Source organism: Anas acuta, chromosome 1 (assembly GCF_963932015.1).
Source record: "Anas acuta chromosome 1, bAnaAcu1.1, whole genome shotgun sequence".
Lineage (NCBI taxonomy): Eukaryota > Metazoa > Chordata > Aves > Anseriformes > Anatidae > Anas > Anas acuta.
The window spans coordinates 106,349,304-106,361,627 of NC_088979.1; the positions used below are offsets into that span (position 1 = coordinate 106,349,304).

The window sequence follows — 12,324 nt, forward strand, 5'->3', positions numbered from 1 at the left end:
GTCATGTTAAAAGACAACCAGCAGAGAAAAACAGAATAAAATATTATTTCGTTCCAATACTACCAGACAACCAAAACAAGGGGGGAAAAATACAAAGAAAATACTTTTTGCACACTAAGGAAATAAGGGAAATGGACTTTGAAAAACATTAATATAAAGGAGGAATATGTATCTATTTTTATTTCACTTTACGCAAAGATATCTCAAGAGAGATTGTAACCCCAGATTTTTTGAGAAAAAGAAAAATCAGTAAGCAATCCAAGATTTTTCAAATACTCAAGAAATGTTTACATACAAAAAAAATTAAACCAGTTTCTTTCCTTGCCTCTCTTTCCCCCTCCTACTCCCCATGGAGAAGAATTTTGCTTTCCTCTCAACACTCAAATTTAGGAATGTGTGTGTAAAACTTCAGAAAGTATCAGAGGTCAAGAACTATGGAGAGTGGATTTGAAAAAGCATTTACACTAAAGCATTTGCTGTATGTAAACTCTACAAATATTTTAAAAATCTATTTACTAATTATCTTATAATTTTAAGTCCAAACTTGCTCTCATTCACTCATCTACATCTTGAACAATTGCATTGTCATTTAAGATAAAAAAGTGCATGTATGCATTTCAAAATCCAGACTTATTTTATGTTTACTGGCAAGCAGGCATTGTGTTTGTGTCTCAAAGCCTAATCAAAACCTCAGAGTTATTGTACATCATGGTAGAATGAGACATTGTGTCTCAAGTAAAAAGTTACATCCATCTTCAGCTCCACCTTTTGCATACATGCTGTCCAAACTCTCCTGTTTAAATAACCTTATTCTTCTGTGCTCTTCCAGAAAGTTAAAAAAAAAAGTTGGCTTAACAAAGTTCACGTGACATTACACTACAACATGTTTCTGTTCCACATACATGGACTTTTTGTAGGGTCATGCTGTTTTTTGATTTCTCCTCTGTTCTTCCATAGGCTTTGAAGAGATTGAATCCTTGTGATATACTCATCTAAGAACCTCTCCAGAAGCTTTCAGCTGAACTCAAACTGAACTGAAGAAGCAGAGAAAGAACAACTAAGATCTTTTTAAAGATACTGAAAATTACTCATCACCTACCTTTTGGAAACAACTGATAGGATTTCGTTTTGTAGAATAACAACTGTCAAAAATTACTTTTTTTTTTAATTCTCAGGGCAAATTAATACTTCCTGTGGATACATACCATTTATAAGAGTTAAGAAATCTGTAATAATTAACCTGTATCTTAAAAGCCAGTAATTAAGGGTTGCTTTTCCTCACTATCCCAACCCATACACATTCATGCACAGTTCTTGCCAGATGTAAGCTATTCACACCAAAACAATAAATTACAGAGTATCACTTATACAGAGAATATCAAAAAGATCTGACAGGTTTTCCTGTGTTCTTCCACAGGAAAAAAAAAAATCTGAACAAACTTCAAAAGGAAAGAAAAAGCTTGCCCTAAATTCTAGGAGGTACACAGGTTGAAAGACTACCTAATCTTGTAAGATGTTCATTGTATACTATCTCTATGGAAAGAACTCTGAACCACACAGCCTTACAGACTATGCCAAAAGGGTTACCCAGAAAATACTTTCAAGAGCAGATACATTTGCTTCAATAATAATCCGTACTTACAGCCACTTTTATACAGCCACCCAAGAACTGCTGTACTGTGATAGACCACAATGACCTCAAGATATTTGCCTAAGGCATTATAATTCTCCTGAAGTACTTGCAGAATCAAGACCTATACCTTCTTTCTCTTTCCACCCTCCCCTCTTCTTCCACCTTTGACTCCTGTATACAATGCTTTCTCAATGAATAAAAATGAAAAAAATCAAGCATTGCTCTCCTAATGCAACTCTGCCTGCTAACAGACCTGCTGAAGCTCACAACTTATTTAACCATGTACAAAACTCAACATCATCACACCATTGATTTCATTTTAGGAAGGTCATTGCTGTATTTTCTAATGGATGTGTATACAGCTTCTGAAATACAAACACTTTATTCCTGGAACACATCCTCTTTAATGTTGCTCTTACATTTTGGTTCAATAACCCTTTGTGTCCTACACTTATCTGTAACTGCAAGAGAACATGATTTCCGAAGTTCATAATTCATTCAAAACCACATAAAGCTGGGATTTTTTTTTGCCCTCTAAATGTTAACTGCTCATCTGACACTTCAGAAAATGCCTTTTGTGGCAAGATTTTCGTCAGTGTTAAAGACACCTTAAAATAAAATTCTGAGTATTGTCAGGAAAACACGTTTTTCAGAAGTTGTAAAAATCATTGGTACTGTAGTAGTCTCTGAATGACCTTAAGGACCTGTGGCATTGATGCAAAAATCTGAATTTCTAGTGACCACCTTCTGGCAATTATACAATTCATTTATTTTGTATTGTCTAGACACTTGTTTCTGAAAAAAATAATTAAGCAACTTGTAATGATTGTAATCTGTATTTAAAATTAGGTAATAGAAGAGCATCTTTTATATTTTACTATTAAAGCATTTTTAAAGCAGTTAAACTACTGCTTTTTAAAAAAAGCTTTTTTTTTTTTTTTTTTTTTTACAAGGCCTCCTGTTGGCAAGTCACTGGCCCAGGTTCCTGGAAATGATAATAGACAGGTGGGTCTCATTTTTATTAATCTATCATTCCTGCTTGTGAACAGTTGAAAATTTATAATTAGTTGTAGTGAAAATTACAATGTTAATGTCTTTCTGTGCAATGAATTAACAAATAGATCTATTTACATATCCTATTGAGGATTTATGCCTTTTCTGGTGAATTTTGACTTTGAAAACTATTTCTGAGCATAGCAGGTGTCTCTGTCATAACAGATATGAATGCAAAATCAGCATGAAAGAACAGAGGGTAAAAACTCAGACTGAACTACTTCCACTTTAGAGTGAGACTCGTTCTTTAACACCATGCTTTGGTAGTACAACAACAGGGTACTTTCTGAAAGTTATGGTATCTTTACAAGTGTTTTAACTGCTGAAAAGCATAGCAGATGCAGCTATAAATGCAATGGATATAGATGCTGGAGAAAAAGCGCTAACTAAAATCCTTTCCCTGATGCTAGCAGTATATGCAGTTTCAGAATGTTCTACACAGATCAATATTAGAGCCATGTTATTCATTGAGTCAGGATGAGGAATCATGGCTGAAACATCTGTAGATGCTAAAAACTAATAAGTTATCTAGGGATGGAAAAGCTATGGCAGAACGAGATGGATCAGTTTGTGAACTAGACAATTCAGACAAAGATCAAGCATCTAGAAGTAAGGATGTGAGATGAGAACTAACAATGCTTAATACTAAAAACTGAGCTTCTCAGCCTCAAAAAGATAAGTTACTTGTGTTCTGCATGCAATTATCCTCAGAAGACACTAATACAGAAAGCAAAAGTAAGAATACTTGAAAACAGGCAACTCACTGAGAAATGACTTTGTATCAATGGAAACAATCTATTCAAAGTTGTGATACGTGGAGATCAGATTAGATGACATAGCTGTTCCTTGTAGCATGAAGATCTGCCAGTAGCTATTTCAAGTGTTTGGGGAGGTGATAGTGTTGGGTTTTGTTTTAAAACTTGTTAGCAGCCTTAAGAATGTGGCTAGGATTCAATGAATGAAGTACTCTTCCTCTCAGCACTCCCCTGCAACAGAAATAGCCTATTTCCTTGCAGGTTTATTAACAAATTATGTAGTGACACACCTAATAAACACATAAGCATTTCCCCACAGTAACCGACAAGCAAACTTTTTTTTTTTTACAACTTAATTCTAATATAGTAGTACTTTAAAGGGCCCTTTTTATCTCAAAATTCCAGCACGACCTAGTTCAAACAAGAAACAAGCAATCCTTTTCACTGAAGAGATGCTGTTCAGCTATGGCTGAATCTGTGTTAACACTGGAAACATTTCACAGTTAAAATGATCATCTTAGACTACATCAGCAATGGATATACCTCATACCTTAGTATCTCTGCACTTCTGTAACTTGTCTCTTGTGTAAGGAGCTGCACAAATACCAGTCCAGTTTTGCTGATAACAATGCATGTCACCCCCACTTCTGCTACCTTATCAAAGACATACCCTCTGCTACAAGACTCAGCCTGAACTAAAACTTTTTCATGTGATAAAAGTCTCATTGTTTCATAGCAAAATGTGTCCATTTGCTCATTCAAAATCAAGTACTTCATACTTGAGCAGAATGTGGTACAGCATTGAAATTACTCCCAAAAGGTCATTCTTCGATCTTTGGCCATAACAGTGCCCAGATGCAGCTCAGTTCAAACACAAGGAGCTGGCTAACAATGCATTATCAACAGGCAATATTGCTTTAGAGATCTCCTAGGAGATGCAGTTTCCTGCACAGAAGTTGGCCCTCAGGAAGAGCATGGAGATGCACAATGCCTACAGGAGTTGCCTTTCAAAAACAGAAAAAGGCCAGAGTGCTTTCTCATTTAGAGAGGAACTAGGAGCCTGGGTTCTGTCCCAGCATCTGCTAGCTCCAGGAGCACAGCGCTTTCTATTTCTACCTCACCAATAAGGACTCTTGTGTACAGACACATACCAGCTGTAAAGGCTAACCTCCTCAGAAATACAGGACATGCATTGCTTGTGTAACAGGACATGTCTCTAAACAGGAAACAGCTTAAGAAGTTTTTATCCTACTAGTTTTACAGAGAAAAAGAACAAGTGCTATTGCTTGGTTCTGTTCCTTTATGAAATTAGATGTAATTATGGAAAATGAGATTGATCTTGAATGTTTAAATATCTGCATACCCATAGATAAAAATCTATAATGAAGGCACATGGAATTTGAACAACACATGCATATTCCTGCACTGGATGCTCACAAAACTCATCGTATATTCTTGAAGCAAAAAAATAAAATCAAAAGATGTTTCCATCATCTCTAGAAATTCCTATCAGCATCAGCATAAGGTTTTTTTCCTAGTTAGTGCAGGCCAGTTTCATAGTTGGGAATCTATCTAGGTTATTGATTGTGTTACCAGTAACAGCAAAGTTCTTGTGAATTTTGAAGCCATCATATTCATCTTGTATCATATCATACGATTTCTTATAGAATGGTTTGGGTTAGAAGCAACCTTAATAACCATCCAGTTTCAAACCCCTGCCATGGGCAGGAACACATCCCACTAGACCAGGTAGCTCAAAGCCCCATCCAACCTGGCCTCGAACACCTCCAAGGATGGAGCATCCACAGCTTCTCTGGGCAACCTGAATGCTTTCATGCCTTGTTTTTTAATCTGAACACATGATATGCTTTAACAGCAATTGTTTGTGCTGTTTCATTGCAAAGTATTGTCTATATCTATTGCTTTTTGAAAAATGTTGAGAATAGAAAGTTTATGATGTTTATCAAAGTTGAGTATTGTTGGGGAAAGCAAAAAAGATAGGGTCAATTTCAACAATATACAGTATTCTAAAGTCTTGAAAGTTGCCTATGCCTAGGTTAATTGTATAAATGATAATTCACACAAATTAGAATCTCCACTTTTTCATAAGGAGAATGAATTAAAGAAATAAAACCTGAGTTCCAGCTCCAATACTGCTGTTCCTCTAGGACTGTAATTCCTGGATAAGTGCCACATCTGCCTTATGCTGTTTAATTTACTGATGATTTTTACCTTTTTCCTTAGGAAAACAGAGTATTTATTCATATAATATGACATGTCACAATATTACAATGATTATCCAGTTGCTTTATGCATGGTCATAATACCATCTGGTATAAAGCTAGCCTTCTTTTTGCATGTGTACCATCTGGAACATCTATCTATATTCTAATTATTGTACAGATGAGATTTTTGTTTTTACAGAAACACCATATTGGCTGAATCCTTCATTGATTGCTTAATTTTAAAAAATACAATGTAAAATAATGCAAAACAGAAACAAGAACTTGGCATCTTAAATTAGTTTTAGCTATCATATTTTCCCATGCATTCCTTCCAAGAAATTGAAAAGAAGATATCTAAATGCATTTACAACGACTTTGCTATTCATTTTAGTAGAAACAGGATGTCGTTATTAGGTGAGATAAGATGACACTTATTTTAAAGTAGTTTGGAAACTCTTTATGCACCAAGTCTCCACACATTGAACTGAATTCAGTTCTCTACAATTCTGTAGAAGTTACAGTTTCTAGCTCCTTCGTAGAAAACTGCAGTGCATGACCATAATCTCCTTTGTTATTTGCATGCATGTCTTATCTCAGTCATCAGCTCTAACATATCTCAAAGCCATCATTAGGCTATGCCTTCACTGTAAAAATATTAGGTCTCAAAAAGCATATATAGGGGGGAGATTTGGTAATACTCCACAGGCACGAGCAGACAGAAACTCCCCAGGTTGTCTACTGCTTCGCTGAAGGGCTGGATGTGGCTGAAGCTGGAGAGAAATAAACAGTATTTCACAACCCAAGGAAGGCAGTAGGTCCCTTCTTCCCTGGGTCAGCCTGGACTGATCCATACATAACACTGCCAGCCCATATCGACATGAGGCAGCTGCACTACCAAGCAGGAATGCTGCATGGTAAGTCTGACAAACCTGATAACAAACTGTAACCATATTGCACTTTGGTCCCTTTTCAACTAGGGACAAACAATCTACCTCAGGGATGGAGAAGAAGGCAAGAGAGACTGATCAGGCTTCTTTCTGGATCTTAGTAAGAAAGGACAAAAAACAAATGGCAAAATAAAATGCTTTTTTTTTTTTTTTTGATGAGATAGAATAAAATGAGGAATATAGATACTGAGTGTATCCTTCGTCCCTTCAGAGGCCGGGAACTCCACTTTTGTGCAGCTTCAGATGGATCCTGAGTGTACTTACCCACAGGACACTGCCCAGATTCTGTCCACGGAAAGGACACTTCTCTCCCATGCAGCAGTACATATACACGCATAACAAAACCAAACCATAGATCATCTTCTGATTAGTTAGGAAGCTTTCTGTTTTAAAATCCACCAGTGCACAGCACAGATTGACACAGGGCACTCCAGTGGATTCCCTAATAGTGGCTTAAGTTATAAAACTTAAGTATATCCATACAAAGGCTTTGAAACTCCCAGTGCTTAGCACAGAGAAACAAAAGGCTTGGAAGCTATGTAAAAAATTCTATATGAAAAACTTGTAAATACAGTTAGATTGCACAGGATGCCAATTTCATTCATATTTTATTTTTGGAACCAAAAATTCTTTTTTGTTCAAAAAGTTGTCAAATATCACACAAAATTCAAAGAACAAATTCAAATATTCCACGAAGTATCCACCTCAAACAGTCAAATATAGGAAATAGTTGATCTAATATTGGACTATCTGGTCCAAACAAGTTAGGGTTCAAGTTAGGACAATGAGTTTCAGGTACAGACTGTAGCACTTCTCAGACTGGTACAAGCTTAAACCAAAAAAGACTCTCCAGATCTGAAGATCTTCAGTCTTTCCATGATGAAGAAATTAAAACAATTCTGTTATAATATAATCTCTCACCTTGGTCTCAGCCCTACCTGAAGTAACTTTAGGAAGCCTCACTGGTGATAAATGATCACTTTCTCTTTAGGCTGGAATAAGAGTCTCACAAGTAATTGATATGAAATACACAGAAATGTTGGTATCACTTCAGAGATCTATGGCATACAATCCTTGAGTCCCACATTCTAAGCTTAGCCTACTTCACCTAAACTTCAATGCAGTTTGTAGAGCATGAGTTTTCTAGCTGCAATTAAGGCAGATGCATGAAGTGCATGACCTCCTTTTGCATTTACATTTTATCAGATGCCAGAATTAGCATCATCTCACAGAAGTCCCTGACAGGTTCAGTTTACAAAGAACCTGGGGCTGACCTACAGTAGATTCACTGTAAGAACAGGCACTTTGGCCACATGAAGCATATTTTCAAAGTATACATAAATATATGATAAAGGAGATTCCACTATTGCCTAAACAAGATTATCATTATACGTCTTCTATTACACAGCTATAGAAGAGATTTCTGCTAGCACACAGTAATTAACAAGACAGAGGAGAGAGCGAGAAAAACCTTCCAAAGGAAACAATTTAAATCACCTTGAGAATCACTTTCATTATAATCAACATTTCCGCCTAAAACGTGACTTGCAGTTTGAGATAGCCTGCAAACTTTAAGATTATCATCATGTGTTTAAAGATGTCAGATTGAGAAGAATAAACAACAAACTAGAGATCCTTTGTATGAGCTTTTTTTTTTTTTGTGTTTTCAAACTACATTTTGTTCATGTTACTTTTAAATTTGGTAGCAATGTAGTAGCATAATACATTAGCAAAATCATATAAAACTTCTACCCATGCACTCAAATACACTATCAAATATGCTAAGGGCTATTGCTTCCTCCAGTGTAATCTTGCTTGCTTTTAAATTATTCTCTTCAGGCAAGAAATCAATAAAATACAGAATGCCTTTAATTAGTTGGAATTTCAAACTAAGCATCTCACCCTTTTAGATTTAAAATCATTACAAGTGTAGGAAAAAGCCTACAGAAATTAATTCTGTAAAAGAAATTATATACAAAATGCAAGATGTTATTTAATTCTCAGTTAATTATGAACAACATTCTCTAAATGTTTTGTAGACTGAATTGTGCAAAATGATTCTAAAAATCCACAGCTTGTGTACTTCTTGAGTGAGAGTCCATCTCTTCATGCTTTACAGAAGCAGGCTGGGCAGGCAAAGCTCTGTATCTATCACTGAACTTAAAATAACTATAAAAAATGTATGTTCCTTCATTTTTTAAAGTTACCTTATTTGATTTTTTTTTTTTAAAGAAGTATTCTTGCATATGATCTTAACATATAACCCTTGACAGGATTTAATTGAAGTAGTAACTCCTTAAATTCTAAATTAATGCATTTCTACACCTTTATAATAATCAGTCTCTGCTTCCTCAATAATATATTCCTGTACTAGAATATTCATAGTACTGGAAATAGAATTAAAAATGTTTATTTATAACCAGTATTTACCTATTTATGGAAAGATTATGCAATATTTAATAAGATTCAAAGTACTTAAGTAACCAGAGCTTCCTCAAATACTCAGTAGCTATCACCAAGTTATTACCGATTATTTTCCATATCTCTGGGTGTAATTGGTATCTCATAGGCCAGTGGAAGACAAAACAAGGAGTACCAGAAAGTTCTAAGTCTGAAAGACCTATTTCAGTACCCAGAAAGATACTGGAACAAACTAAACCTATTTATAAAGCCTTGAGTAACAACATGACAAGAATCATTGTTAATCCAAATGAATTTCCCACTTTGACAGGCTAAGCAGATAACAGAGAGAAGTCACAAACTGTTCTATGTAATGTTTTATACAATAATCAAGGTGAAGTTTTTAGGCACTGTGGACACAGCTACTGAAAAGGGTCCAAAATCTAACAAAAACATTAAGCATAAGCAATACATGGATATTATTTCTTAGTTTGACATCAAGAGATCTACTCTAGGTTCAGTGCTTATCAATAGTTAATAAGACTTGGCTCAAAGTACAGAGCAAATATGTCAGTTGTACAGACTGCATCATTTATGTGGCATGAGATTTTTGCAAACAGGACAGCAAATCTTATTCTGTGACCTATAAAGTGGTCATGGCATGTATGAAACGCATTAGCTTGCTGTTCTACTATCTTCACTTCCCATGACACTTCTGTTTACCTATCTTTTGGTCATTGTACTTCCAAAGTGTAGACAAGCTGGAGAGAACACAGAGAAAAGCAACAGAAACAATAGAGTTTAAAGACAAAACGTTAGAGGAAGTTAAAACATACAAGCATGCATTTATTCCTGAGTACTATGCTACTACATGTATTGTCTTTGAAGACTGCAGGAATAGACGAGGAAGGAAAATGCAATTAATAATAACACTATTCTAGTGAGTAATTAAGAAGTGAGTAATTTTTTCCTCAACTTTTGTGGAGGTTTGTCCAAGTTATGATATTTGCCTCCAACAGAATACAGAACAGATATGAAATCTTACAAATGTACGAGCGTAATACCAGTTACCTGGAATGGGTAAGGAATGCCTGCAAACAAACAACTTTTCAAAAAGGCTGGACTTATGTTTGAGATAGTGACAAAATCCAGGACAGTAAATGCTAGATGACACTAGTAAGCACTAGTAAGAAGAACCAATGCAAGGCTTTTTTGGCCCCTCCCTCTTCAGGAAATGGACTTGAGCTAGAAAGGCATACTTGAAGAGGACTTTACTGCTGGAAAAAAATAAACATTTTCACTTGAGTCTCACAAGGACCACATACAACTAAGAAAAGCAACCTATTAAGTGTAATTATAGGAAGAGGGAAATATTGATTTCTTCCAAGATATTTTATCAGTTCACAGAAAGTGATAAAAGTATACATATAATTGCACTCATACTTACTGATAACTACTCTCCCATACCCCATCAAACATGAAAATGCTTTAGAAATTCCATTTGTCACCATCACACAAACAATATATACACCCTAGCAAAAGAAGTTGAGAGAAGCAAGAAGGCTAAGGACTGTACCAACAACAGGGGAAGCTAGGTGTATGTCTATCTCACGTTAGTCCATTTACAGAAATTGTTCCAGTGAATGAAGCAAGGATACAACTGCAGGTATCTAAGCCCTGCCTATCACATTCATGCCCCACAACGTGTGTCAACCAGAAGTGAATTATGAACTCAGCTTTATTCCACTTCTGAAGAAGAAGACAAAAAATTAAAAATAAACAAACTGGCTTGTACAAATGCACCAATACATTACTCTTGTAGGTGTAATCTCCCAAACAAAAAATAGAAGCCTGACCACTAAGTGTTTAAAAATGAAAACTGAGTGATTGAAGTCCAGAGTGGTATCTTATGCTGAGATTGTCCTTAACTACATTTTGCATCTGTCTATTATCTCAGTGAAGAAATCATGTTTTCCTCTGTTTGTTCTGAATCAAACAAAAAAACAATGCAACAACAAAAGACACAACAAAGATCCAACAATAAGACAAGAAACACTCACACAGGAAATAGGACACCTACGAAAAGCCATAAATACAAAATAACAAAGTAAACTTTCTACTAATATGCATGTTCAAAGACCAAATTATTGCCTAAGGGACACAGTAAGCATTCAGTCACAACAGTTACCAGTCTCAAAGCAAAAAATCTCCAGGACTCTAAGACAGCCACATGGAGTCAGGCACAAGCATAATCATCCCACAGGGCAGAGCCCCAACGTACCTGAGCAAGGCAGAGAGCCAGGCACTGACAGCATCAGGTCCCAGGGAATGCCTGACAAAGGCAAGAGTTATACCTAAGGCTTACCCAGGAGAAGACAAGAAGAAAAACAAGCCCAAGGAGAGCATTTATAAGGCAAGACCAGGGCCTGAGCTGAAAGAGGATCCAGGTGTGGGGACCAGGTGAGGCTGGCCAGGGTCATTAACCCTCGCTCCAGTACCCAGGGCCCTGATGTTCTCAGATGGCATGAGATGTCTATGCCTGGATAAACAGGGCCCCTCATCTTTTGCAGTTATTTAGATAATTTGGTTATAATTAACAATCATCTGTTTTTATAATAATTATTTTATTTTCTGTAATAGAAGATATTTTAATTGTTGTAAATAGTATTTTATCTCACTTTTCCCTTCTTTCCTTCCAGCTCTGTAGGTACCACCAGGGGTTTTTCCTCTCTCTCATACTTTCCCACTTCCAAGTACCACTGCATCATTTCTGATTTGCCATTTCCTCCCACATCTTAAATAATAATTTTACGTCTCCCTTTAAAATTGAGTTGCCAGGGCATTTACTGACCTCAACCCTTTTCACTATTTAAGTTCTTTTTCTTCTAATTAAAGACACAGCTTAAAAACACAGATATGTTACTAGAAGTGAAGATGGTTATTTTATATGTTAACAAAGGAATACTCACAACAGTTGGCAAGCATTGTGTTCTGTGCCTACTACAATTCTCAGTAAGGATGATCGTTATGCACCACCAGCTGTTTCTAGTGCAATGACTGTGGACCAATTGACCAGGGATTATCGCTTCCTCCCTACTTAAGGTGAAGTGTTTACATATTCCATGAATGCTGCTGATGAAGAGTCCTGGAGGAAATGGCTGGAACTATGCCGTAATCAGATTGTTTGCAAAGTTCTTCCAAACATTTGTGATTTTGTTTTCTACTTCTGACCTACATATCGTACTACTCTGAATTATTAAAAAATGATCACATCAGATGATGTTCCTTATATACTAAAAATATATGAAAAT

At 36.0% G+C, this 12,324-nt stretch overlaps 1 long non-coding RNA gene across 2 annotated transcripts in view; it reads right to left on the reverse strand.

The window, feature by feature from the left end:
- LOC137860696 (uncharacterized) overlaps positions 1-11,382 on the reverse strand; it is an 85,288-nt gene extending 73,906 nt beyond the window's left edge. For both annotated transcript variants that reach the window (XR_011099133.1, XR_011099132.1), the window contains exon 1: positions 11,295-11,382. This is a non-coding gene — a long non-coding RNA (uncharacterized lncRNA). The remainder of the gene's footprint in view (positions 1-11,294) is intronic.
- Between the last annotated feature and the right edge of the window lie 942 nt (positions 11,383-12,324).